General features: G+C 40.1%; 1 long non-coding RNA gene across 2 annotated transcripts; it reads right to left on the bottom strand.

The window, feature by feature from the left end:
• Positions 1 to 458: 458 nt before the first annotated feature.
• LOC102547837 (uncharacterized) lies at positions 459 to 7,153 on the bottom strand. Of its 2 annotated transcripts, none has more exons than XR_015644289.1 (3): positions 7,008 to 7,153; positions 2,069 to 2,256; positions 459 to 625 (listed from the first exon to the last, which is right to left on the bottom strand). It is a non-coding gene; the product is annotated as an uncharacterized LOC102547837 (long non-coding RNA). The 2 variants fall into 2 exon arrangements; XR_015644290.1 differs by having other exon boundaries at positions 2,069 to 2,253; positions 7,008 to 7,126.
• Positions 7,154 to 7,496: the final 343 nt, after the last annotated feature.

Here is a 7,496-nt window from a genome sequence, read left to right as displayed (position 1 = left end):
GTCTCCCAATCCTTTTCTTATCAGTTTTGATCGTTACCTTAAACTGATACGTCAGCTTCACTTTCTTTGAATATCCTGTCAGAATTTTACTCTCTTGGTCCCTGGATGCCACTAATCACCGCCTTGACCTCAAATGCTTCAAGTTCTCCTACAGATAACCTCCTCTGCCCTCACCCAAATCCCTTTACTTTATTGTTGCTTTTTGGGCACCAAATGAACCCAGAGTCTCTCAGAGTAAGTATGGGCTCTTATCTCAATTTCATTCCCAGTCTGTCATAAGTCTTGATTTTAACAGCTAAGGGCTGACAAATTGCATGCTAGTCTATAATTTTTATGAATTCTACATGACATTTTAGAAGTCTCCGAAATCAAACATGGGAAACCAAATATGATAGAGATGCACTATATGCCAGTATAAAATTCTACAAGAATAGATAAGAATATTATAGATCATTTACTGTGTTTTTATGTTGCATAATTTTTATTGAGCAAGGAGTTGCAGCTAAGTTCTCACAGAAGCAAAACTCTTGGCTTTTGTGGACACTAAACAGCATGTGAGACTGGAGCAGGAAGCCCTCATCTACTTCCCAGTTGGAGAAAGTTGGATGGATAACAGGAAAAGCCACTGGGGAGTAAAGAAAAAGTATGTTGTTATAGGGCATGATTGATTGATTGGAAATGCTGGCTTTTTCTTCTCAAGTCTATTCTCCTTATTTTTTTTAGACATCCATTATTTTGTTTTTTAAAGATATATTTACATTAAAATATAATCACATGACTTCCTGTTCCCTAGCCTTCTTTTGACCTCTCCCATGACTCCTCCTTCTAACCCGTCCTTTGTACCCTCCCCTTTACTCTGTTTCAACTTGATTGCCTCTTTCCTATGATGTGCACATATATGTAAATGCAACATCCTGAGTCTGTTCCTGGAAAGCTGTTTGAAAATAACAGAAGCACTTTAGATAAGCAATTCCGGTCTGGATACATCCAAGCCTTAGTCAATTACAAAAATCAGTAATTGTATTCCCGATGAGAAAATTGGAAGTTTAGCTAAGGAATGGGATCCATTCTCAGGAGTGATGTTTTGTTTATTTGTTTGATTTATTAAGATTAACTAGAATTAACAATTAACACATTCCTTGTTATTTCTTAGAGAGAGGGAGGGAGAGAGAGAGAGAGAGAGAGAGAGAGAGAGAGAGAGAGAGAGAAAGAGAGAGACTGATTATTATGTATGTTTTCATGAGGAATCCTCCTCCTGTCAATTTCAGTTGGCCCCAATGACATTCAGATTTAATATGCTACATTAAGTTGATCTGTGTTGAGACAGAGACTGCTTTATTTCACAAGTAATTCACTATTGCACTTTTATATGGACTATTATCTCCTTATATTCCATTACCCATGATCCTGTCCAAATGCATGGAGAGTATCAAAATCACCACACAGAAGAGAGAAAGCCAAGAGAAGAGACAGGGTCCCTACAAACTGCCCACACTGACCAAACTGTCAGGAAGATAAAATAAATCAATGGTCGGTTTCATTTCAAACCTCAAACCATGCATTAAAGCCTTTTACAGCAACCAAAGCCAGGTTGCCAATATTTGACTTGGCCGTAAAATTCCCAAGAACCAATGAAAAGGAAGAAGGTCAGTTAAAAAATTTAAATCCCCCACCATACGAAAGATAAACAAGTCACTGAGCAAATCTGCCAATGGAGTCATTAGGGCGCTCTAATTCCAGTACAGCCAGCCTCTTCCAGGAAAAGAAAAGGTAAAGCTTTGCACTGATGAATAGACATTTATCTCAAACAGAAGGGATGATCCTTGGTTTTTTGTTATGAGACTGAATAAACCATATTTTCCCACACCTAAGTTTATCAGTGTGATACAGTCTACGGAGGTGGTCGTGTTTCTTTGCTCTGTAAGTTAAAAAATTAGAAGGCAAAACCTCAAGTGAAACAGGTAGCAGCAGAGAAATCTCCACCATCGCAGACCACAGCAGACCATCAGCAATTGAAGGAAGGCATTTACTGGAGGTGAGGAAGCACACACAAGCAGGGGATACCTACAGAACGAAAGAACTTCTGCAAAAGTAGAGAGGGACTCCAGAGGCCAAAAATCCCAGGCTCTTCTCAAGGCCTGTGTTTTATAAAGTCCGAAGAGTTTACTTTCCGTAATTTATGTCCAACAATTGATGTGTAACTTATTCCTGATCAAGGCCTGTACTTGGCAAGCCGGTCCATTAGCAGGAGTCCTGCTGGCAGGAGAAAGAGGAAAGTCTTTGTTTTAAACTGCCAAACTTAGAGCCGAAGACGTGGCTCAGTGGTCAAGAGCAAAAGACCAGGGTTTATTTCCCAGCATTCACAGAGCAGCTCACAACTGTCTGTAATTCCAGTTCTAGGTGACCTAATAGCCTCACAGACACACTTGCAGGAACATCTAAAAAAATGTTTAAATTTTGGAGCTGGTGAGATGGATCAGCAGTTGGGAGCAATGGTGGCTGGTCCAGAGGACCAGAGTCCATCACATCCCTGTGAGAGCTGAGAACTTTCAAGGGATTCAACCCCCTCACATAGATTGCTGTTATCAGGAATGGCTTTTGCCTCCAGCAATGATGTCACCTGCAGGCGACAGGGACCTGTCCATCTGTTGCCATGGCAATGGTCTTACATTCCCAGCATACATTTGCTTCAGTTCCCACCTTCACCTGGGAGCAATGATGTCACAGTCTCAATAAAAGGCCGACCCTTTCTGCCCACTTTTACCCTTCTCTTCTCTCCTCTCTCTCTTCCCCACTCGTGTGTCTCCGTCCAACTCAGTAAACCTCTATGTGGGACTGTGTTGGCCAGGTTGGTCTGTCCAGATTGGAGCTGCGATTCTATCACAACATATATACATGCAAGCAAAACACCAATGGACATAAAATAAAAATAACTCATTTATAAAACATGAATTAGTTTTAAAACAAAATTCGTTTTTAAAAACAGAGTTAATTTTAAAAACAGAGTTAGTTTTTTTAAAAAGCTAATTTATAAACAAAGCTGCCAGCCAGGCTTTGTCTCTGGTCAGGAAGGTGAGGAAGCCTCTATCTTGGAAGTTCACTGCTTTTTCTTTTTTTTTTTTTTTAACATAGTCATGGTCCCTCTCTATGTATCTGCTTACCAAAGAATATATCTAACGCCTATCATGGTCTCTCAGGCCTATCATGGATTATGCCTTAACAATAGTTAAAGTTAATTTATAGAGAGAACATTTGGACATAGTTCCTTAAGCTCATTACAGAGCGGACTAACTTTTGCTAAGACAGACTTTTCTGACGTTTAAATGAAAGCCCAGGAATTAGAAAAACCCCATACAGTTGAGGTGATTCTATCTCAGGGTTTTGTGATTGTCTACCCAGATTGAGAGAGAAAATTTACCATATCTGGAGAAATGGATGGCTTGCTTATCGTTCAGGCAAGTTAAATCCCTTCTAGTTGATAAAGCCTTGAGTAATCAGGAAATGAAAGAGACTAATAGATTCACCCTTGATGAAAATTGACACCCACATGCAAGTCTGGAAGTGAATTTCCCACACAAAACCTGCTTGGGTAATGTAAATCAGGCCTAGAAGGCGCCATTTGTATGCAAACAGACTTAAGGACTTAGTGTGATTGCTTTCTGTCATCTGGATCACAAACAAGATGAACAGATTTAAAGTGGAAAAGGCTTATCTATAAACCTGGTAGAAAATAGACCCAGATAGCAGCACATAAAGAAGAGAAGGACTTAAAGGTGTGTCGTGAGCATCCCTAGCACATAGCACAGCTCTGGGAGAAGCAATCCTTGGTTTCTCAGTGCATTTGCTCACCTACTTCCTGTCATGTTGCATGCATAATCATCTGATTTTAACCCCATGACTACAAACAAATAATGTAAAAAATATATATTCACAATCGTTTTCTCATTTGTGTTCATGTTACTTGGGACATAGTGGGGTTTCGTTGGTGGTGGCTTTTGTTTTGTTTTGTTTTTCGTGTGTGACTGTGTTAGAGATTTGTTAATGTAGATATAAAAAACCAATATGCACAATGGCACATTTAACACATTTAATGGATAAACGTTTTTCTTCTCGAATACAGTTTATTCATTAGGTTCTCTAACAGGTGTTACCATACCCAGAACTGAAAGAGAGAGGATGTCCTGCCACTTTTTAATGCAACATTAGCCTCCAGTGGAAATCCATTCTGTCAAGTCAGGGCACATTGGAAATGTTAGTAGGAATTTTGGAATATTCTATTGGAATTACTAGATGTTACAGGAGAAATGAACATCTTTTCTTGGGGAATTTAGTCTCATCAATAAAAGAAATTAAGAACAGATTCAAAAGAAAGCTCAAAGGCAACTATATTAGCATTTAAAAGAAAAACTCAAGGTAGGCAAATTGGAAATCTCTGCACCTCCCTTAGAGGAGAAAGTCAAAGAAAATACCCGGCCCTTTAACCTAGTTAAACCCCACAGAAGCCAACCCCATGGTGGTCAAGCAGCCATATTGTGGGTAGGAAACATTTAGATAAGAGTAAAAATAAGTCTTAAGTCCCACATAAAACATACTTAATGCCCGGGCTAGCACCTCTTTCTACTCTAGGTCCTAGAAGATGGAGATAAAAGAAAAAATGTAATTTATGACTGACTGAGTCAGAACTCATGGAAATGTGCCTACCTAGTTGATCTTCAATGGCAACTCCTAGGGACTGTTCTGCATGTGGGGATTCTTGGAAGGACAGGGACATTACCTCACTGAAGGGATGATTAGTCTTCCTATCTATAAATGAGGGGGTTGAGCTATTCTACAGGATTAACTCTTAAGGGAAGAGACAATTACATGTCTCCACCTAGAAGTGGATTCTACACTTTACTACAACAGAAATTAGTTCATTGAGCTGGAACATTTTGATGAAAATCTTAAAAAGCAAACAAAAACTGGTAGTTTCTGTGATCAAGCAAAAGACAATTAATAATAGGAAATATATCTTTTTTTCTCATGTGTAAATGAGGGGATTTTGTTTCTGTATCTGTCTGCTTTTTTGTTGGCAAGTGAGACGAAATTCAGTCCGACACCGACTAAATTCCACATAGATCTGCTGACTGTAGTAGCTAGGAAGAACCAGAATGAAGGAGAGTCCAGCCTGACAGGACTGGGAAGGTAATGGACAACAAACACTGTTAATATGCTTCCTCCCCATCTATTTTTTTAATAAAGTTTTACCTTTGCTCATTTAAAACGCAGGTATCACATTAAGTAAACATAGTAAATACACCTGTAAGCCTTCCACTTTTTCAGCCTTGTGCCCAGAGAGAAAGACAGGAAGCTCAAGCAAAAACCCATTTAATCTTTGAATTTTCTGTTTAGTGACCTGTATTCGTGTCCGAACCAATAATTATAGCAAAAATACTTAATGAACTTGATGGGGCTACTTTGGTCATAAAATTCCTCTCTAGATAAAAAACAAAACTTTAACAACAACAACAAAAACGAAACAAAACAAAACATTCTGAACTGTCAGGATAAGGGGTAAGAGGAGCATCATGAACTGAGAATGGTAGAAACATGAACCAATGAGTTGGAATGCATCCAGGATCCAATCTACAGTGAGCTAGGATAACACCTAGGATTGACTAAAATGTACCACATAATATGATTATAATCAGGACCTTACATATATAAACCCATTTAGTGCTTGTTGGTATGAGGTAGCAGAAGTATCTTGGTGGGTCAGAGCCACAGAGAGATCACATTGCACAACAGATCTTACACAAGAGGTTTATTGGAGCAGGATCGGGGTGGGGAAGGAGCGAAAGGCCATCTCAGAGTGGAGACATGAAAGAGAGACAGACAGAGCGACAGACAGACAGATGAGATGGGGGCATTGAGATCTTTGGATACCCAAGAAAGCTGGGAAGTTGGCCAAGTCCTGGAAGAGCATGATGGTTCCCTTGATGTCTAGACTCTGTAGGACCTCAGGGACCAGTACAGGCCTAGTTGAAGCAGTCTTTAGGGCTAGACCTCCTGGGACTTTGAAGCTGTCTGCAATGCAGATTTTGGGGGAACACTTGGACCTGTCACATGGCCATAAGAGATAGAGACAGAAGATGGAGTTGAGGGGAAAATGAGAGGTACATTTACCCATGGTCCTAATAGTTGGGGCAGGGGAGTCCCTAAACCAGGGAAACTGGGAGAGATCCCACCCTCAAGATTAAGAAGACTATTCAGGTGGTGAAACAGGCTGTTGCTTGACACCACTTACATAGAGTTGGCAAGTAGGAGAGAGAGAAAACCACTAGGTAGTTTTAGAAGAAGGTCCTCAAAGGCAAACAATGCTATTTATCTCTTGTACAAAAGTCAGAACTCTCCTTAGTTCTACTGGCACATCTGTCCCACCTGGAGGGGAGGGACATCGCAAGTGTTCAGGGACACTCAATGAGCTCTGATTTCTCCTTTGATTTCATCTCCTTTGTGTGGCAGCTTATATGAACACAACTGCCTGAAAGCTATGAGTGAGGTTCCACTCCAGTCAGGACCGTTGGATTGATTCATCAGCTTACCCCCATGCCTTAACCCAGTGAAGCATTATCAAGTCCTAGATGGAGTCCCTTGTGGCAAACTGTCTTTGGAAAGTGCTCTTGCCACACCTGATCTCTGCTGGTTTGCTCTATCTTAATCTGTCATGTGTAACTAACTCACAGTAACCCCTTTCTAAATGCATCATTCCATTGTTCATGAGAGTCATCCTCTGAGTAGAAGCAGAAGATCTGAAGCCAATGGCCAAGGATAAATTTCAAGACTGTGGATTTGTTTGTCCCAGACCCGAGGCTATACGTTATTGCTCATCTAAACTGAGCCTCTTTTACAATCAGAAGAGTCCCATCTCCTTCAGCCCCTGCTTTCCCCTGAGTCAGTAAAAATAATTTCCCTTCTTCTTTTCTAGAGATATGGAAATTGGCATAGACAGAGGGTGAGCAGCTTACCAAGTTCGTATTACCACAAGTATTAAGGGCAAACGGTTGTGGTCCAGGTACATTGTCCTAAAACATCACATTCTATCATCTTTTGCTGACCAATAAAACCCATCACTCAGCATTAGAAAACAGCAATTCATTCCAAGATTGGGAGAAGGGAGTGTCTCATCCTTTGTTCTTAGAATTCTAGAAGACCAAGTGTACTGAATGGTTGCTATTAGAAACTTACGTTTTGGGGTTCTGTTATATGAAAATTAGTTTGGTTTAACTACTCACAATAAGTTACAGTGTAATATCAAAAGATTTTCATGTATCAAGACGCTCCTCTGAAGTAGCTGGAAGCTAGAGACAGTGACTCCTCTCAGAGCAGTTATTGGTGTGCCTAATGAAGCATGTTGGGGATTCACGCTGGAGCTTTATAGCTTTTATCCACAAGGAAACACTGTAGTTTCTGATAATATTTATTTCAAAAACATGATTTGTACATTGTAGTAGGGT

This window comes from Rattus norvegicus, chromosome 19, assembly GCF_021556685.1.
Source record: "Rattus norvegicus strain SHRSP/BbbUtx chromosome 19, alternate assembly SHRSP_T2T, whole genome shotgun sequence".
NCBI lineage: Eukaryota > Metazoa > Chordata > Mammalia > Rodentia > Muridae > Rattus > Rattus norvegicus.
Note: the sequence above shows the minus strand (reverse complement) of the source record. Positions and strands in the feature narration are given on the sequence as shown.